At 40.6% G+C, this 22,437-nt stretch overlaps 1 long non-coding RNA gene across 2 annotated transcripts in view; it reads right to left on the bottom strand.

Annotated features, from left to right (window-relative positions):
* LOC307191291 overlaps positions 1–22,437 on the bottom strand; it is a 220,558-nt gene that overhangs the window by 56,474 nt on the left and 141,647 nt on the right. The window contains exon 4 of one of the 2 annotated variants that reach the window (XR_013829682.1): positions 19,845–20,229. The exons of the other annotated variant lie outside the window; for it this stretch is intronic. This is a non-coding gene — a long non-coding RNA (uncharacterized lncRNA). Of the gene's footprint in view, positions 1–19,844; positions 20,230–22,437 lie in introns of those variants that run through there. 2 annotated transcript variants of the gene reach the window in all.

Below are 22,437 nucleotides of genomic sequence, written 5' to 3'. Positions count from 1 at the left end.
CTGATGCGGCGAGGGGTGAGAAAGTACACTGAGAGGGAACAGAACCAGCTAGCATCTAATCCTCAGAGCTTCTGCTCCAGCACCTTGGGACCCAACCCTGCCCCTGATAGGGTGCTGTCGGCCACTGAGCATAGGAGAAGCCTGGGCTCACACCTACCTCTGACTCTAGCCCCTCCATTTCAAGCCCCACCTCCCACAAAGGTGATAGCTACCCATACAAACTGAGGCAAGACAAGACTGTGCTCACTCCAGATCCAGCTCTCTCACCAAAGCCACTGGGCACAAACTGCACAGGGACACTGCCACACAAAGACACCCCTTCAAGAGTAGGACAGGTAACTGTTTCACCTAATTTTATAGAGACAGAGAAAGTTAAGCAAAATTAGAAGACAGGGGAATTTGATTAGAATGAAAGAACAAGAAGAAAAAAAAAACCTGCAAAAACAACTAACGGAACAGAGATAAATAACTGACAGTTAAAGAGTTCAAAGCATTAGTAGTAAGAATGCTAACTGAAGTAGGGAAAAGAAGAGATGAGTACAGTGAGAAATGTAACAAGGAACTAAAAAAGAACCAGTGAGAGATGAAGAATACAATAACTGAAACGAAAAACACATTAGAAGGAATGAACAGCAGACCAGGTGGTACAGAAGAACGCATAAGTGATCAGGAAGGTAGAATAATGGAAACCACCCAATGAAAACAGCAAAAAGAAAAACAAATTAAAAAATGAGAACAGATTAAGGGACCTCTGAGACAACATCAAGTGTACTAACATTCACATTATAGGGGTCCCAGAAGGAGAACATAGAGAGAAAGGGGTTGAAAATGTATTTGATGAAATTATGGCTGAAAACTTTCTAAACCTGAAGAAGGAAACAGATATCAAGATACAGGGAGCACAGAGAGTCCCAGACGGGATGAGCCAAAAGAAACCCACACCAAGACATACCATAATTATAATGGCAAAAATTAAAGAGAGAATTCTAAAGGCAGCAAGAGAAAAACAAAGAGGCACATACAAGGGAAGCCCCATAAGGCTATCAGCTGATTTTTCTGCAGAAACTTTGCAGGCCAGAAGGGAGTGGCATGATATATTTAAAGTGCCCAAAGGGGAAAACCTGCAACCTAAGATACTCTGCCCAGCAAGGGCAGAATTGAAGGAGAGATAAAGACAAGCAAAAACTCAGACAAGCAAAAACTAAAAGAGTTTGCCAATACTAAACTTACCCTAAAAAAATGTTAAAGTGTCTTCTTCAAGTGAAAAAGATAAGGCTAAAACAGGAAGTAAGAATTTATAGGAAAGAAAAAATCCCCCCAGTAAAGAGAAATGTATAGTAAAGGCTGTGGATCAACTACTTAAATAAGCTAGTATAAAGATTAAGAGACAAAAAGTGTAAAATCAACTATAACTACAATAAACAGTTAAGGGATAAACATGAAGGTGTAAAATATGGAATCAAAAACACAAATGTGGGGAAGAGGGGTAAAAAATGTAGATCTTGTAGAATGTGTTTGAATTTATATGACTATCAGTTTAAAACAAGTATATATAGGTATAGGTCAACATATATGACCCCCATGGTAGACACAAAATCTAAAACCTAAAATAGATACAGAAGAACTAGAGAGAAAGGACACAAGCATATGAATACAATTATCAAACCAGAGGGAAGAAACTAAAAGAAGAAGAATAGAGACGAACTATAAAAACAACCAGAAAAAAGTTAACAAAATGGCAATAAGTACATACCTATCAATAATCACTTTAAATGTCAAAAGACGAAATGCTCCAATCAAAAGACATAGGGTGGCTGATTGGAAAAAATATTTAAGACCCACCTAGATGCTGCTTACAAGAGACTCACTTCAGAGTTAAAGTCACACACAGACTGAAAGTGAGAAGATGGAATAAATTTTATTTCATGAAAATGGGAACGACAAGAAAGCTGGGATAGAAATACTCATTATCAGACAAAATAGACTTTAAAACACAGTCTATAACAAAAGACAAAGAAGGGCATTATATAATTATAAAGGGATCAATACAAGAAAAGGCCATAATATTCATTAACATATATGTACCTAATATAGAACCAGCTAAATATATAAAGCAAACCTTAACAGACATAAGGGAGAAATTGATAATAATACAATAATAGTAGGGCCCTTTAATACCCCACTTACATCAATGGACAGATCATCCGGACAGAAAATCAATAAGGAAACACAAGCCTTACATGACACATTAGACAAGTTGGACTTAATCAATATCTACAGGACATTCCATCCACAAACAGCAGAATACAGATTCTTTTCAAGTGCACATGTAACGTTCTGTAGAATACATCACATGCTAGGCCCAAAACAAGTCTCAACAAATTTAAGAGGACAGAAATTATATCGAGCATTTTTTCTGGCCACAGGAGTATGAAACTAGATATCAATTACAGGAAGAAAAATGGGAAAAACAAGAACACATGGAAACTAAACAACATGCTACTAAATATTTATGCATCAATGAAGAAATCAAAGAGGAGATCAGAAAATACCTCAAGACAAATGAAAATAAAACACAGCTGTCCAAAATGTATGGGACCCAGCAAAAGCAGTTCTAAGAGGGAAGTATATAGCAATACAGGCTATTCCATCTAAAGGAATTAGAAATAGAATAAAAAACAAAGCCCAAAGTCAGCAGAAGGAAGGAAATAATAAAGATCAGAGAAGAAATAAATAGAGACCAAATGTAGCAGAAAAGGTCAATGAAACCAATAGCTGGTATTTTGAAAAGATAAACAAAATTGATAAGTCTTTAACCAGCTCATCAGTAAAATAAAAGAGAGAGAGAGAGAGAGAGAGAGAGGACCCAAGTAAACTAAAAAATAAGGAAAGAGGAGAAATTATAACTAATACCACAGGGACACAAAAAATCATAAGAGAGTACTATCACTAGTTATATGCCAACAAATTGGACCACCTAAAAGAAATTGGATAAATTTCTAGAAACTTACAATCTTCCAATACTGAATCAGGAAGAAACAGACAATCTGAACAGAATAATCACTAGCATTGAAATTGAATTAGTAATCAAAAACTTCCAGCAAACAAAGTTTAGGACCAGATAGCTTCACAGGGGAATTCTACCAAACATACAAAGAAGAGTTAATATCTATCTTTCTTAAATTATTCCCCAAAACCAAAGAACAGGGAATACTCTCAAATTCATTTTATGAGGCCACCATTACCCTGATACCAAAACCAGACAAAGACACTACAAAACAAGAAAATTACAGACCTCCATCTCTGGTGAATATGGAGGCAAAAATTCTCAACAAAATATTAGCAAAACAAACCCAACAATACACTAAAAGGATCATACACCATGATCAAGTGGGATTTATTCCAGGGATACAAGAATAGTTCAATATCCACAAACCAATCACCACATTAACAAAACCAAGGATAAGAATCACACAATCATCTCAATATACACAGAAAAAGCATTTGACAAAATTCAACATCCACTCATGATAAAAAAAAAAAAAACCCACCAAAGTTGGCATAGAAGGAACATATCACAACATAATAAAGGCCATTTACGACAAACCCACAGCTAAATCATACTCAATGGTAAAAAGCTGAAAGCTTTTCCTCTAAAATCAGGAACAAAACAAAAATGGTCACTCTTGCCACAGTACTGAAAGTCCTAGCCAAAGAAATCAGGCAAGAAAAAGAAAAAAAAAAAACGCATCAAAATTGAAAGGGAAGAAGTACAATGTCACTATTTGCAGATGATATGATACTATATATAGAAAACCCTAACAACCCCACCAAAAAACTTTTAGAACTAATCAATGAATTCAGCAAAGTTGTAGGATACAAGATTAATATATAGAAATCTGTTGCATTCCTTTATACTAATAATGAACTCTCAGAAAGAAAGCAAGAAAACAATACCATTTAAAAATCACATCAAAAAGAAAAAAATAACTAGGAATATAGTTAACCAAGGAGTTGAAAGACCTATACTCTGAAAACTATAAAACACTGGTGAAGCAAACTGAAGATGATACAGAGAAATGGAAGATATCCCATGTTCACAGACTAGAAGAATTAATATTGTTAAAATGTCCATTGTGCCCAAAGCAATATATAGATTTAATGCAAAATACCCATAACATTTTCTACAGAACTAGAATAATCCTAAAATTTATATAGAACCACAAAAGACCCCAAATAGCCAAAGCAATCTTGAGTAAAAAACAAAGCTCCCTGACTTCAGACTATACCACAAAGCTACAGAAACCAGACAGTATGGTACTGGCACAAAAACAGACAGAACAATCAATGGAACAAAATAGAGAGCTCAGAAATAAACCTATGCACATGTAGTCAATAAATCTATAACGGAGGAGGCAAGAATACACAGTGGGGGAAAGACAGTCTCTTCGATAACTGGAGGTAGAAAAACTGGACAGCTACATATAAAAGAATGAGAATAGAACATTTTCTCACACCATATACAAAAATAAACTCAAAATGAATTAAAGACCTACATGTAAGACCTGAAAACCATAAAACTCTTAGAAGAAAACACGGGCAGAACACTCTTTGACAATAATCATAGCAATATTTGTTTGGATCTGTTTCCTCAGGCAAAAGTAACAAAAGAAAAAACAACCAAATGGGATCTAATTAAAACTTTTTGCACAGCAAAGGAAAGCATCAACAAAACAAAAAGACAATCTACTGAATGGGATAAAATTCCTGCTAACAATATGGACAATAAGGGGTAATATCCATACTTTATAAACAGCTCATACAACTCAATATCAAAAAAAAACACACCTCATTTAAAAATGGGCAGAAGACCCAAATAGACATTTTTCCAAAGAAAACACACAGATGGCTACAGGCACATGGAGAGATGTCATATATATATATATATATATATATATATATATATATATATATATATATTATGTATATATAATACATATATGCCATAAAAATGAATGAAATTTTGTCACTTGCAACAACATGGTTGGACCTGGAGAGTATTATGTTTAGTAAAACAAATGACAAATACTATATGATATCACTTATATGTGGAACCTATACAATAAAACAAATGAATAGCAATAACAAATCAGAAACAGACTCACAGATATAGAGAATAAAGTAGCGGTTACCAGTGGGGAGAAGGAGGGGGGAGGGGCAAGATAGGGGTAGGGGATTAAGAGGTACAGACTACTATGTATAAAATAAATAAGCTACAAGGATATATTGTACAGACCAGGGAACATAGCCAATTTTTAATAATAACTTCAATTGGAGTAGAATCTATAAAAATATTGAATCACTATGTTGTACACATGAAACTAACATAATATTGTAAATAAACTATATTTCAAAAAAAAAAAAAAACCTGGCAAATCAAGAAAAAAAATCCACACAAGAAGCATAGTATTACCATATGAGCCAGCAATTCTACTCCTAGGTATATACCCAACAGGAATGAAAATATGTCCATGTAAAAACCTGTATACAAATGTTTATAGCAGCATTATGATAGTCAAAAGGTGAAAATAACCCAAATGTCCATCAAGAGATGAATGGATAAGAGGCTTCCGGGAAGACGGCAGAAGAGTAAGATGCGGAGAACACCTTCCTCCCCACAGATACACCAGAAATACATCTACACGTGGAACAAATCCTACAGAACACCTACTGAACGCTGGCAGAAGACCTCAGACCTCCCAAAAGGCAAGAAACCCCCCACGTACCTGGGTAGGGCAAAGAAAAAAGAATAAGCAGAGACAAAAGGATAGGGACGGGACCCGCACCAGTGGGAGGGAGTTGGGAAGGAGGAAAGGTTTCCACACACCAGGAAGCCCCTTCGCGGGCGGAAACTGCGGGGGGCGGAGGGGGGAGCTTCGGAGCTACGGAAGAGAGCACAGCCACAGGGGTGCAGAGGTCAAAGCGGAGAGATTCCCGCACAGAGGACCGGTGCCGACCGGCACTCACCAGGACGAGAGGCTTGTCTGCTCACCCGCCGGGCTGGGCGGGGCTGGGAGCTGAGGCTCGGGCTTCGGTCGCAGCGCAGGGAGGGGACTGGGGCTGGCAGCGTGAACACAGCCTGAAGGGGGTTAGTGCGCCACGGCTGGCCTAGCCGGGAGGGAGTCCGGGGAAAAGTCTGGACCTGCCGAAGAGGCAACAGATATTTTCTTCCCTCTCTGTTTCCTGGTGCACGAGGAGAGGGGATTAAGAACGCTACTTAAAGGAGCTCCAGAGACGGCCGCGAGCCGCGGCTAAAAGCGTGGACCCCTGAGACAGGCATGAGACGCTAAGGCTGCTGCTGCCGCCACCAAGAAGCCTGCGTGCGAGCACAGGTCACTATCCACACCCCACTTCCGGGGAGCCTGTGCAGCCCGCCACTGCCAGGGTCCCAGGATCCAGGGACAACTTTCCCGAGAGAACACACGGCACGCCTCAGGCTGGTGCAACGTCACGCCGCCCTCTGCCTCCGCAGGCTGGCCCCGCACTCCATGCCCCTCCCTAGTCCCCGGCCTGAGTGAGCCAGAGCTCCCGAATTAGCGGCTTCTTTAACCCCGTCCTGTCTGAGCTAAGAACAGACGCCCTCCAGCGACCTACACACAAAGGCGGGGCCAAATCCAAAGCGGAGCCGCAGGGAGCTGTGAGAACAAAGAAGAGAAAGGGAATCTCTCCCAGCAGCCTCAGAAGCAGCAGATTAAAGCTCCACAATCAACTTGATGTACCCTGCATCTGTGGAATACATGAATAGACAACGAATCATCCGAAATTAAGGAGCCGTGTGGATGAAAGGCTCTTGGTGCTGCAGCCAGGAGTCAGTGCTGTGCCTCTGAGGTGGGAGAGCCAACTTCAGGACACTGGTACACAAGAGACCTCCCAGCTCCACATAATATCAAACAGTGCAAATCTCCCAGAGATCTCCATCTCAACACCAGCACCCAGCTTCACTCAACGACCAGCAAGCTACAGTGCTGGACATCCTATTCCAAACAACTAGCAGACAGGAACACAACCCCAACCATTAGCAGAGAGGCTGCCCAAAATCATAATAAGTCCACAGACACCCCAAAACACACCACCAAACATGGACCTGCCCACCAGAAAGACAAGATCCAGCCTCATCCACCAGAACACAGGCACTAGTCCCCTCCACCAGGAAGCCTACACAACCCACTGAACCAACCTTAGCCACTGGGCACAGACACCAAAAACAACGGGAACTACGAACCTGCAGCCTGCAAAAAGGAGACCCCAAACACAGTAAGATAAGCAAAATGAGAAGACATAAAAACACATTGCAGATGAAGGAGCAAGATAAAAACCCACCAGACCTAACAAATGAAGAGGAAATAGGCAGTCTACCTGAAAAAGAATTCAGAATAATGATAGTAAAGCTGATCCAAAATCTTGGAAATAGAATAGACAAAATGCAAGAAACATTTAACAATGACCTAGAAGAACTAAAGATGAAACAAACAATGATGAACAACAAAATAAATGAAATGAAAAATAGTCTAGATGGGATCAATAGCAGAATAACTGAGGCAGAAGAACGGATAAGTGACCTGGAAGATAAAATTGTGGAAATAACTACTGCAGAGCCAAATAAAGAAAAAAGAATGAACAGAACTGAGGACAGTCTCAGAGACCTCTGGGACAACATTAAACACACCAACATTCGAATTACAGGGGTTCCAGAAGAAGAAGAGAAAAAGAAAGGGACTGAGAAAATATTTGAAGAGATTATAGTTGAGAACTTCCCTAATATGGGAAAGGAAATAGTTAATCAAGTCCAGGAAGCACAGAGAGTCCCATACAGGATAAATCCAAGGAGAAATACGCCAAGACACATATTAATCAAATAGTCAAAAATTAAATACTAAGAAAACATATTAAAAGCAGCAAGAGAAAAACAACAAATAACACACAAGGGAATCCCCATAAGGTTAACAGCTGATCTTTCAGCAGAAACTCTGCAGGCCAGAAGGGACTGGCAGGACAAATTTAAAGTGATGAAGGAGAAAAACCTGCAACCAAGATTACTCTACCCAGCAAGGATCTCATTCAGATTTGATGGAGAAATTAAAACCTTTAGAGACAAGCAAAAGCTAAGAGAATTCAGCACCACCAAACTAGCTCTACAACAAATGCTAAAGGAACTTCTCTAGGCAGCAAACACAAGAGAAGGAAAAGACCTATGATAACGAACCCAAAACAGTTTAGAAAATGGTAATAGGAACATACATATCGATAATTACCTTAAATGTGAATGTATTAAATGCACCAACCAAAAGACACAGATTGGCTGAATGGATACGAAAGCAAGACCCGTATATTTGCTTTCTACAAGAGACCCATTTCAGACCTAGAGACACATACAGACCGAAAGTAAGGGGATGGAAAAAGATATTTCATGCAAATGGAAACCAAAAGAAAGCTGGAGTAGCAATTCTCATATCAGACAAAATAGACTTTAAAATAAAGACTATTGGAAGAGACAAAGAAGGACACTACATAATGATCAAGGGATTGATCCAAGAAAAAGATATAACAATTGTAAATATTTATGCACCCAACATACGAGCACCTCAATACATAAGGCAAATACTAACAGCCATAAAAGGGGAAATTGACAGTAACACATTCATAGTAGGGGACATTAACACCCCACTTTCACCAATGGACAGATCATCCAAAATGAAAATAAATAAGGAAACACAAGCTTTAAATGATATATTAAACAAGATGGACTTAATTGATATTTATAGGACATTCCATCCAAAAACAACAGAATACACATTTTTCTTTAGTGCTCATGGAACATTCTCCAGGATAGATCATACTTTGCATCACAAATCAAGCCTTGGTAAATTTAAGAAAATTGAAATCATATCAAGTATCTTTTTCCGACCACAACGCTACGAAACTAGATATCAATTACAGGAAAATATCTGTAAAAAATATAAACACATGGAGGCTAAACAATACACTACTAAATAACGAAGTGATCACTGAAGAAATCAAAGAGGAAATCAAAAAATACATAGAAACAAATGACAATGGAGACACGACGACCCAAAATCTATGGGGTGCAGCAAAAGCAGAGGGAAGTTTAAGAGGGAAGTTTATAGCAATACAATCCTACCTTAAGAAACAGGAAACATCTCAAATAAACAACCTAATCTTGCACCTACAGCAATTAGAGAAAGGAGAATTAAAAAATCCCAAAGTTAGCAGAAGGAAAGAAATCATAAAGATCAGATCAGAAATAAATGAAAAAGAAATGAAGGAAACGATAGCAAAGATCAATAAAACTAAAAGCTGGTTCTTTGAGAAGATAAACAAAATTGATAAACCATTAGCCAGACTCATCAAGAAAAAAAGGAAGAAGACTCAAATCAATAGAATTAGAAATGAAAAAGGAGAAGTAACAACTGATACTGCAGAAATACAAAAGATCATGAGAAACTACTACAAGCAACTCTATGCTAATAAAATGGACAACCTGGAAGAAATGGACAAATTCTTAGAAAGGCACAAACTGCCAAGACTAAATCAGGAAGAAATAGAAAATATGAACAGACCAATCACAAGCACTGAAATTGAAAATGTGATTAAAAATCTTCCAAGAAACAAAAGCCCAGGACCAGATGGCTTCACAGGCGAATTCTATCAAACATTTAGAGAAGAGCTAACACCTATCTTTCTCAAACTCGTCCAAAATATAGCAGAGGGAGGAACACTCCCAAACTCATTCTATGAGGCCACCATCACCCTGATACCAAAACCAGACAAAGACGTCACAAAGAGAGAAAACTACAGGCCAATATCACTGATGAACATAGATGTAAAAATCCTCAACAAAATACTAGCAAACAGAATCCAACAGCACATTAAACGGATCATACACCATGATCAAGTGGGGTTTATTCCAGGAATGCAAGGATTCTTCAATATATGCAAATCAATCAACTTGATACACCATATTAACAAATTGAAGGAGAAAAACCATATGATCATCTCAATAGATGCAGAAAAAGCTTTCGACAAAATTCAACACCCATTTATGATAAAAACCCTGCAGAAAGTAGGCATAGAGGGAACTTTTCTCAACATAATAAAGGCCATATATGACAAACCCACAGCCAACATCGTCCTCAATGGTGAAAAACTGAAAGCATTTCCACTAAGATCAGGAACAAGACTAGTTTGCCCACTCTCACCACTCTTATTCAACATAGTTTTGGAAGTTTTAGCCACAGCAATTAGAGAAGAAAAGGAAATAAAAGGAATCCAAATCGGAAAAGAAGAAGTAAAGCTGTCACTGTTTGCAGATGAACTGATACTACACACAGAGAATCCTAAAGATGCTACCAGAAAACTTCTAGAGCTAATCAATGAATTTGGTAACGTAGCAGGATACAAAATTAATGCACAGAAATCTCTGGCATTCCTATACACTAATGATGAAAAATCTGAAAGTGAATTCAAGAAAACACTCCCATTTACCATTGCAACAAAAAGAATAAAATATCTAGGAATAAACCTACCCAAGGAGACAAAAGACCTATATGCAGAAAATTATAAGACACTGATGAAAGAAATTAAAGATGATACAAATAGATGGAGAGATAAACCATGTTCTTGGATTGGAAGAATCAACGTTGTGAAAATGACTCTACTACCCAAAACAATCTACAGAGTCAATGCAATCCCTATCAAACTACCACTGGCATTTTTCACAGAAGTAGAACAAAATATTGCACAATTTGTATGGAAATGCAAAAGACCCCAAATAGCCAAAGCAATCTTGAGAACGAAAAACAGAGCTGGAAGAATGAGGCTCCCTGACTTCAGACTATACTACAAAGCTACAGTAATCAAGACAGTATGGTACTGGCACAAAAACAGAAAGATAGATCAATGGAACAGGATAGAAAGCCCAGAGATAAACCCATGCACATATGGTCACCTTATCTTTGATAAAGGAGGCAGGAATGTACAGTGGAGAAAGGACAGCCTCTTCAATAAGTGGTGCTGGGAAAACTGGACAGCTACATATGAAAGTATGAGATTAGCTCACTCCCTAACACCATACACAAAAATAACCTCAAAATGGATTAAATACCTAAATGTAAGCCCAGAAACTATCAAACTCTTACAGGAAAACATAGGCAGGACACTCTATGACATAAATCACAGGAAGATCCTTTTTGACCCACCTCTGAGAGAAATGGAAATAAAAACAAAAATAAACAAATGGAACCTAATGAAACTTCAAAGCTTTTGCACAGCAAAGGAAACCATAAACAAGACCAAAAGACAACCCTCAGAATGGGAGAAAATATTTGCAAATGAAGTAACTGACAAAGGATTAATCTCCAAAATTTATAAGCAGCTCATGCAGCTTAATAACAAAAAAACAAACAACCCAATCCAAAAATGGGCAGAAGACCTAAATAGACATTTCTCCAAAGAAGATACACAGACTGCCGACAAACACATGAAAGAATGCTCAACATCACTAATCGTTAGAGAAATGCAAATCAAAACTACAATGAGATATCATCTCACACCAGTCAGAATGGCCATCATCAAAAAGTCTAGAAACAATAAATGCTGGAGAGGGTGTGGAGAAAAGGGAACCCTCTTGCACTGTTGGTGGGAATGTAAATTGATATAGCCACTGTGGAGAACAGTATGGAGGTTCCTTAAAAAACTACAAATAGAACTACCATAAGACCCAGCAATCTCACTACTGGGCATATACCCTGAGAAAACCATAATTCAGAAAGAGTCATGTACCAAAATGTTCATTGCAGCTCTATTTACAATAGCCCGGAGATGGAAACAACCTAAGTGTCCATCATCGGATGAATGGATAAAAAGATGTGGCACATATATACAATGGAATATTACTCAGCAAAAAAGAAACGAAATTGAGCTATTTGTAATGAGGTGGATAGACCTAGAGTCTGTCATACAGAGTGAAGTAAGTCAAAAAGAGAAAGAAAAATACCGTATGCTAACACATATATATGGAATTTAAGGGGAAAAAAATGTCATGAAGAACCTAGGGGTAAAACAGGAATAAAGACACAGACCTACTAGAGAATGGACTTGAGGACGTGGGGAGGGGGAAGGGTAAGCTGTGACAAAGCGAGAGAGAGGCATGGACATTTATACACTACCAAACATAAGGTAGATAGCTAGTGGGAAGCAGCCACATAGCACAGGGAGATCAGCTCAGTGCTTTGTGACCGCCTGGAGTGGTGGCATAGGGAGGGTGGGAGAGAGGGAGATGCAAGAGGGAAGAGATATGGGAACATATGTATATATATAACTGATTCATTTTGTTGTGAAGCAGAAACTAACACACCATTGTAAAGCAATTATACTCCAATAAAGATGTTAAAAAAAATTTAAAAAGAGATGAATGGATAAATAAAGTGGTATATCCATACAATGGAATACTATTCAGCCATAAAAAGAAATGAAGTACTAATACATACTACAATATGGATGAAACTTGACAACATTATGGTAAGTTATAGAAGGCAGCTACAAAAGACCACATATTGTATGATTTCATTTATAGGAGATGCCCATAACAGGTAAATCTACAGAAATAAAAATTCTCTATTAATGGTTGCTGAGGACTGAAGTGGAGATAGTTTGCAGGTAGAGGGTAACAGCTAAGGGATCCTGGGTCTCTTTTTGAGGTGATGAAAATATTCTAAAACTGACTGGGATGATGGATACACAACTCCATCCAGTATTTAATTAATATACTAAAAATTATATTCAACGTAAAGTGTACATTGAATTGTACACTTTAAATGGGTGAATTACATGGTATGTGAATTATATCTCAATAAAGCTCTTTTTAAAACCTATATATGAGCCATTGCATATATAGTCAAATGATTTTCAACAACAGTGTCAGGCCCATTCAATGGGGGAAAGGACCATCTTTTCAATAAATTTTGTTGGGGAAACTAGATACCCATATGCAAAACAATGAATTTGGACCCTTACCTTACACCATATACAAAAAGTAACTCAAAATAGATCAAAGATCTGAAACCATAAAACTCTTAGAAGAAAACATAGGGGGAAGGCTTCACTGCATTGGATTTGGCAATGATTTCTTGGATATGACACTAAAAGAAAAGGCAACAAAAATGAATATAGATGAACTGCACTACATCAAAATTTAAAACTTATGTACATCAAAGGACATAATCAACAGAGTGACAAAGCAACCTTCAGAATAGGAGAAAACTATATGCAAATCATATATCTGATAAGGGGTTAACATCCAGACTATATAAAATAAAAAATAACCCAATTTAAAAGTGGGCAAAGGACTTGAATAAAGACCTCTCCAAAGAAGATAACAAATGACCAAAAAGCATATGAAAAGATGCTCAACATCACTAATCATTAGGGAAATGCAAATCAAAACCACAATGAGATACCACCTCATACCCATTAGGAGAACTGCTACCCCACCAAAAAAAAAGGCAGAAAATAACAAGTGTTGGTAAGGATGCAGAGAAAACGGAACCCTTTTGCACTCTTGGTGGGAATGGAAAAAGGTATACAGCTGCTATGGAAAACAGTATGGCAGTTCCTCAAAAAGTTTAAAATAGAATTACCGTATCACCCGGCAATAGTACTTATGGATATATATCCAAAAGAATTTAAAGCAAACTCTTGAAGAAATATTTGCACACACATGTTCATAGCAGTGTTATATTCACAGTTGCCACAAGTGGAAGTGACCCAGATTCTCATCAACAGATGAATGGATAAACAAAATGTGGTATATACATACAGTGGAATATCATTCAGCCTTAAAAAGGAAGGAGATTCTGACACATGCTATAACATAATTGAACTTTGAGGACATTACACTAAGTAAAATAAGCCACTCACAAAATGAAGTATACTATTATTCTACTTGTATAAGGTATCTAGAGTCACTGAATTCATAGAGACAGAAAGTAGTTCCAGCCCCTGGACTGGTAGTTGCCAGGGGTTGGAAGGAGAGGGGGAAATGGGGTTGTTCACTGGGTACAGAGTTTCAGCTTTTGCAAGATGAAAAATTCTGGAGATATTTTGTACAACAATGTGAACACACCTAACATTTGTGAATCATACACTTAAAAATGGTAAATTTTATGTTTATTTTACTACAATTAAAAATAAAATAGGGCTTCCCTGGTGGCGCAGTCGTTGGGGGTCCACCTGCCGATGCAGGGGACGCGGGTTCGTGCCCCCGTCTGGGAGGGTCCCGCGTGCCGCAGAGCGGCTGGGCCCGTGGGCCATGGCCGCTGGGCCTGCGCGTCTGGAGCCCGTGCTCTGCAGCGGGAGAGGCCGCAGTGGTGAGAGCCCCGTGTACCGCCAAAAGAAAATAATAATAAATAATAAAAAATTTTTAAAAAATTAAAAAAAAATGAAATAAATAACAAATCCATATACATTGGCCAGAGTTGGGGTGATCGATCCCTGGTTCACTGGCATAACTGTTACTTAAAAAAGAAAGATGTTAATTGCAGGCCCTTCTACTAGTTCACAGTAGCTTTGTGTTCATTTTAAAAGTCAGAATGGTATGCAGCATGTGCTATCTGTTAGACTTAATGTTTTCTAGGGAGGTTTCTTTTTAACATATTTGCAATACCATTAGCATCCAGGAAATATTGACAAATGCACTCAAAACGAGTGTTTCGTTTCTGGGGCAGAGGTAGAAGGTGGGAAGTGCCGTACTTGGCTCCCTTATACAGGCCTAGGATTTTTCTTTTTATTGAATGAAAAATTCTTTAAATTCTATAGTGCTTTACAATTTTCAAAAGTCTCACATACGTGATATCATATAATCCCATAATAACCCTTTCCCCCATCTTGCCCCTCCCCCCTCACTGCCCCCACTGGTAACCACCAGTTTGTTCTCTATATCTGTGAGTCTGCTTCCTTTTTGTTTTATTCACTAGTTTGTTGTATCTTTTAGATTCCACATACAAGCGATGTCATACGCTATTTGTCTTTTTCTGTCTTACTGATTTCACTTAGCCTAATAGGCGACTCCAGAATCCTTATGGCTTAAAATGGTCCTTTCCACCTGTCAACCGACCCCGATCTAGCTTAGCTTCCCATCCCTCTGTTTCCTTGCCACAACTGCGCTTTCTCCCTCTTGTCTTGGACAGCATGCCAGGTATGGGCTAGGACGGTGTTTATGCCAATGCCTTTCAAGAGGTATGGAGTTGGTGACTCTCTAAAATCTCCTAGAACTCATTTTGATTTAGCAGACAAGAATATTAGAATCTTTCTCATTGGGGGCAGAAGGTTCAAGAGAATCAAGGGCTCCTTCTTCCAGCTTCCTCATCTCCATTCTTTTGCCCGCCAAGTTCTCTGCACCCTCTCAGTTCTCGTGACTGCTGTCACCTGCCCCCTTGCTCTGGCTTATTTCCTGCTTCGTTTCCCCTTTGTGTCCTGATCCTCTGCTTGGGGTTCTTTGCACACTCTGCTGTGAGCAGTGGTAATGGGTGAATCTCCATTCTAGATTACACCCCTAGACAGTAGACTTCTAGCTCCTTTCCTAAACCACTTCTTCCTGATTGGTCTGGAGGCCACAGCTGTTTCCTAATCCATGGCTTCCAGTGATAGGTATGAATCATCAGTGTGAATATCTGGAATGTTTTTAAATATACGGATGGCTTGTGAAATAGCAGTTCTAGGAGTGGGGCTCATGAGTGTGTCTTTTCCAAAGGACCCCAGGGAATTCTGATGACATGAATGGAGCTGGAAACCCATGTTCCAACCTTCATCCTTTCCCTGATTGGCCTTCAGAACCCCTCTGCTCTCTCATCCCCTTAGAGCCCCTGAAATTACAGTCTTCCTGTATATAGGGGCAAGTATAATAAAATAATGTTTCATTTAAATTTGGGGTAACTTCTTTTTACCCCATGGCCCTTCCACCATTAAAACTAGACTATGGGACTCAGGATTAGTGACCCTAAGAAAAACAGATCATGAAGGACAAAAGACAGATTTTTGGCTCTTAAATTTCTAAAAAATATTCTTGCAATTTATGCCAGAGAGAACAGATTGGAAAGCCAAGGAATTCAATAGCAAGAGTCTATTCTTTGGGCGTCTATTCAGATCCAAAAAGCAAAGAACTTGGTGCATAAACTTTATGCCGTAAGCAGAAAAGCTGGGACGATTCCTTGATTAAAGACTTAAAGTAGGTCCAGCAACAAAGGACGGAGGAGATTTAGTCTTGGATTTTGTGCTGCATCCCCACTCAGCACAGCCATGAGAGGGGACCCAAGTCGCATCCCAGTAAAACCCAGGGAGGCATCAGGCTTCCCCAAGATGCCCCTGGCTTCGGCAATGTGCAGGAGCAGTAGCTGAGTGACAGAAATGGCATCAAGCTGTGTCAGCCAAGGGACACATGCCCGTCTTCTAAGTCTCCCTTAGACCCAGAGGGACAAGAAGACTTGCCAAGGTTTCCCATGCCACCAGAAGGGTTGCAGCAAGGCAGAAAGAGGGATGATGGATGGGAAGGGGCTCTGTGGCCCCTAGGAGAGGATGCCATCCGAAGGAGTGGCCTGGATGACACAGGCTGGAGTCCACAGCCAGACCCCTGGTTTCTCTAGCACAACAGACCCTGCTGGCCAAAGACCAGACAATTACATCTCAGAGGAGGCTGGAGAGGACAGAGAACCATCCAGGATTTGACGTCTCTTCCCACATATGCCTTAATCTCCTCTCCTCCTCTCACCTGTCCACTCCCCCCTCCCAACTCCCACCCTTCCACCACTACATAGAAACAGAACTTCAGGAAGACAAGAAGAGACAGTTTTTCCAAATTAAATAAGAAAACTCTGAAGTGACTCAATTTGACTGGAAATAACTAGGTCACATTTTTGCCATCAGTAGAAATGGGAGCTTGATGTAAGATTAAGATTAGTAATGAAGGAGAACATTACACGCCCGAGACGGGCAGAGTACAGTCATTCTTCGCTGATACACAAGAACCTAATAACAGCCTGAATCTCACACATTCAGTAAAAATATGATGATTCTTAATTGTACGTTAATTGGACACGTTGGAAGACTCAGGGTAAATATGCTGACAGAGCTCCTCTGGGCAAGTCTCGGTCCCAAAGGAAGGGAAGAGCTGCTGGGAACTTATAAAAGCCTTCAGAAGGCTGTCTTAGTGACAGAAAGAACAGTATCTTCAGGAATCCTGTGATTCATTTTCATCAGAAGCCCAAATTTGTATAGAGATGTCATTAGTGCTGACTAATAATTTTTAAACGATTATTCTGGGCCGTGATTAATCTGGTAGAGCGGAAGCTACTGTTACATTTTTAAAAATGTGATTTCCAAGTTTGGATTTTAAAGCCAATGTAGCAGATATTACATGATCTAGAGCTGTGTTCTTCAGACTTCCTTATCAATCAATCAATCTAAGCAAACAGCCCATGCAGACCCGATACTGCTAACTTCAGGGGAGGTGGTGGAGAGCCTTGAGTAAGCCTTGGCAATCCGACTACAGATCCTTGGTTCCTTCGCTTTTACTCTCCTAAGGATTACTTCGTCCCCTCTTCACTCTCCTCAAACCTCTACTTCTCCCCAGGCTTGCTCGGCTAACGACCTTGCCCTTTAATCATTGATAAAATACAGTCGTCAAAAGAGAAACTCCACTTCGGCCATCCCGACATCTACCAAGCCACCCGCTCTGTGCCCTATACTCGGCTTTCCCTCCAGTTATTATGAAGGAACTGTCTCTGCTCTGAGAAGCCAACTGGTCCCCTCTCACCTACCCCATGACATGTCTCCAGGTGAGGGCCTTCTTAAATTTTGCGCCCTAGGTGCCTTGCTTGCCTCACCGAGTCCTGGCTGTGCCCCCTAGCGCTGCCTTAAAAATGTACCCAGCGTCCGACCACTTCTCACCATCTCTGCTGAGGCCGGCCTCCACCTGGTTTAAACCAGGACAGCTGCTCCTATCCCTGGTAAACTAGCTGGTCTTTCTGCCTCACCACCCTTGTCGTCTACTCTCAACTCAGCAATCCCAGTTCCTCCCTAGTGCGAGTCAGATGAGGCCACTCTTCACTCAGAACCCTCCCATGACTTGCCCTCCACTCAGAGCAAAAGTCAAAGTTCCGGCAATGGCCTGAAGGCCCGACGTGACCTGGAGGCCAGCGACTCCTCTGATCTCAGCTCCTGCCACGGCCTCCCCGCTGGTCCTTGAATGCATGGAGTCGGCCTCAGAGCCAGACTTTGCCTTTGCTACTTCCTCTGCCCGGGATGCTCTTCCTCCAGGTATCTGCATGCTTTGGCCCCTTTCTTTACATCTTTGCTCAAATTCATTCTGTTATCAGAGAACATGCCATGGGCCCTCCCTGACCATTCTACCTAAAAGAATGGTCACTTTTATCCTGATATGTTGTCCTCCATGAGCGTATCATCATCCAATGAACTTCGTCCTCGCTTTCCTCGCATCTCCACCCAACTGGAGTGCAACCTTACGGCACCTCATCTGCCTTTCTGTCTACTGATGTAAAAATGTATCCCCACCACCTGCTATGCAGTAGGCCCTCCAGAAATATATCTTCAATTAATATATGCACACTTATTTATAAGTTATTTTTACGCATTCCTATCAATCCATATATACAGGATTGATCATCTTTATTTCTTTATTTTAGGATAAAATTAAGTTCTATGACTCGTCTTTCTCCTCATCCCCCCACCGCCTTATTCTGTTAAGCTTCCTTAAGCTGGATCACTGTGCCCACCTCATCATGCACCACCCTGTGACAGTCCCTTATGGTGACCCACCATTCTGGAGGGCTGCTGTCATACTTTTCCCACATGCTCAGGAGAAAAATTGGATGAGAACCACTGGTTCAGAACCTACTCTGTTATTTTTCACCATAACATTTCAGAAATGGTCTCCTGTGTCCATCAAAGAAATACAGCTGCTCTCTAGAATTCTATTTTTAAACCACAAAAACATTTTGACTACTCCCACCCTCCCCCGCCGCCACCATTCAGTAATGATAAATTTATTCACATCTGAATTAAAAGTGAAGGAAAAAAAATCACCTTTATATGTAAACATATTCATATTGGTATATAACATGTGTGCAGGAAAAAATGTTTCTACTTATGTGAGTGCATATGCATGTCCATCAACCCATCAACTTTGCATATATGTTTCCCTTAAAAAAAAAACCAAAGCTATAAAAATTAACAACAACTGTTAACACCAAAGAAAGCATTTTAAAATGTAACCCGGATGTTTCAGAACGCAAAGCTTTCTTTTAAGTGTGGGGTTCATCCTAGTCTAGAGCAACAATCCCCCGGAAATTAACCAAAGACACTTTTTTCCCCTGTGGTTTCTTTACACGAAATAATCGAAGTCCTGGCTACCCCTCCCCACTGCTGCTTTGTGACCAGGACCGGACCATTTCATCTCCCACCTTTTGGCTACATGCAGAAAGGACAGGAGAACTAAAAACAGTGACCACAGGAACAAATGCACTGTATTTTATTCGGGGAGGGAATAGAGGTAAATGGCCTGGGGATGGGGGAGGGGGCAGGAGAGAGTCTGATTTGTTCAGAAAAGAAGAGATGACTCCTATTTTCCTCCATGGAGAGGATGTCATGTGAGGTGGTAAGTCAGTGCACATCAAGTGTGCACGTAACTCCTTTCCACTGGAGGGGGGCAGGGGAGGGCAATAAATAAACAGATGTTCAGGGTGCAGGGAAAGGGGAATTGCCTGAAATTTCTCTTTCCTGCTTTTACAGTTTTGAAGGCACAGACAACCTGACTTCCAGCTCAGCCTCTTTTCCTTTTCTTTCTAATTAAAAGGCAGCACCAAAGATAAGCATGGCCAGAACATGACCGCGAGCACTGGGACACTTACGGTAATGGTAAAAGAGGGGGCAACTGAGACATTGATTCTGAACAGCCAGACTTTACTGGAATTGAATACAGTTGGTCCTCGAATTGGCTTTTATTCGTTTCATCTGTCTGCTCCGCAAATCCACACTTCTGCTTCCCAAGTACCTTGACCCAACCTGCGTCTGCAACAGGCCCTCAAGGTGCCAAAGCTTCGAAGTCGGGGTGTGGGGTGAATGGAAATCACTCTAACTGTTCTGTTAAAAAAAAAAACCAACAAGATGGAGGCTCAAAACTGCACTAGGTCTGTGAAACACACACACACACACACACACACACACACACACACACACACACACACACCCCACTTCTGTCGCTTCTGGACTCCTCTACACTCATCTTGCAGCGGCCCGCTCCAACTCTGCTTCTTCTTTGGGCCTCTCTGTGCCCAATGAGAGGGGACAAGGGAAGAAAATCAAGCCAGAGGATCCAGGTCAAGAAATCCCAGCTCACCAGACTCTCTCCATCAATGGTGTGTTGGAGCTGGCTGGTACCGCTGGTGAGAGCATCCCTTCCCAGCTCCAGGCACCGTGATCACAAGGGGAGCCAGCAGCTGGAAGGTGGGAGAGTTTGTAGGGAAATCGGCAAACGTCACAAATCAGGCGCAGGTTCTTTGGGGCAAACCATTGTGAAACACTTAGCAGCACTTCATTGCTCTCAACCCTAACATTTGCCTGGGTGTCTCAAATGTCTAGATGCCCTGATAGCTATGTCTGAAAGCACAAGCCCGAATGCAAGTCTGGTGGTCCCCACCATACGACTTTTTGGTCTTTCTGTCTAATGTCGCAAAAAAGTAGCAAGAGGGAAACTCCACTTTAAAAAATTTTGCTTTTTTAATTGAAATCATTTTTATTGGTTTGATTGTGATATCTCTGGGAAAATACAGAAAAGTATAAAGAATGTAAAAATTTTTACTGTAAGCTTACTGCTTTAGGAATAAACACTGCTGCTGTTTTTATATAGATCTTTCCAGGCGTGTGTGTGTCTGTGCTTTGCACCACCTTTTCCAAGTGCAATTATTATTTTTGCAAAATAATTGTAAAAGAATTATTTTTTGCTTATTTTAAATACTTATTTGTAAATATTTATTTACAAAACAATGCTTCCTCGTCGACACAAATTTCAAGCAATATCATTGACATAAAAAGTGAAAGACGGGCTTCCCTGGTGGCGCAGTGGTTGAGAGTCCGCCTGCCGATGCAGGGGACGCGGGTTCGTGCCCCGGTCCGGGAAGATCCCACATGCAGCAGAGCGGCTGGGCCCGTGAGCCATGGCCGCTGAGCCTGCGCGTCCAGAGCCTGTGCTCCGCAACGGGAGAGGCCACAACAGTGAGAGGCCCGCGTACCGCAAAAAAAAAAAAAAAAAAAAAAAGTGAAAGACCCACACTCAACTCTTCTCACCTTCAAACCCCTACTTCCCAGTGTGCTCATTGTGCATGGTCTGTGGAATATTCTAGACCCTTCCCAGATGATTAGACCTTAAAAAAAGAAAAGACTGCATCCTATATAAATACTGTTTCACAACCTGGTTTTCACTCAGTAAAATAGTACTGATATCTTTCCATATCAATACATACAGATTTGTCTGGGTCTTTTAATTACTGTAGAGTTTCATAACATGAGCACACTACATCTTATCTAAGTGTAACTAAGCAGGACCCCATGGGGTCTTCCCAGAACAGGACACCCCCGCAACGTCCTCTGCCTGCCTCTTGTCTGTAGAGAAACTTTAGTCAAAGAATAAATTTAATCAGAGAAGTGAGAAAATGCAGAAAGAAAACAGTCAAGCAAGACAAAATGTAGCCATTAAACAAAGTCAAGGACCTTTAGTTCCTCCTCAAGGACTATAGATAATATTCTGAGCCATGTCCTTTGAGCTGCTCTGCAGATACTGAAACCCGCACCAGGTGGGAGAAGTTAACTGCAGGCTGCCCACAAGCACGTAGACCCCAGACTGACTGGAACCAGGCTGATGGTGTTGACTCCTGATTCCCTCAGCACTGAGCAATCAGAAGAACGTCCACGAGCTGGTCATGCACCCGGCAACCCTCTCCCTCATCCTGTCTTTTAAAAACCTTTCCCTGAAAGCCATCGGGGAGCTTGGGTTTTTTGAGCGCTCGCTTTCCCCACTCCTCGTACAGCACCCTACAATAAACGCTGCACTTCCTTCACCACAATCCGGTGTCAGTAGATTGGCTTTACTGTGCACAGGCAAGTAGACCCAGGTTTGGTTCGGTAATATAAGCATTCCCCATTGCAGATTTTTGTTGTCTTCCCCTTGTCCCTCCTTCATCTGTTTATTCATTTTCCTATTAAAAATAATGCTGCAGTGACCAGCCCCGCACCCACACTTCAAACACCAGCTTGAGAGCTCCTGTTTGTCTATTGCTGTTTGTGAGTGAAGAG

This window comes from Stenella coeruleoalba (genome assembly GCF_951394435.1).
Source record: "Stenella coeruleoalba genome assembly, chromosome: 9".
Classification (NCBI taxonomy): Eukaryota; Metazoa; Chordata; class Mammalia; order Artiodactyla; family Delphinidae; genus Stenella; species Stenella coeruleoalba.
This window is presented reverse-complemented; position numbering and strand designations above follow the sequence as displayed.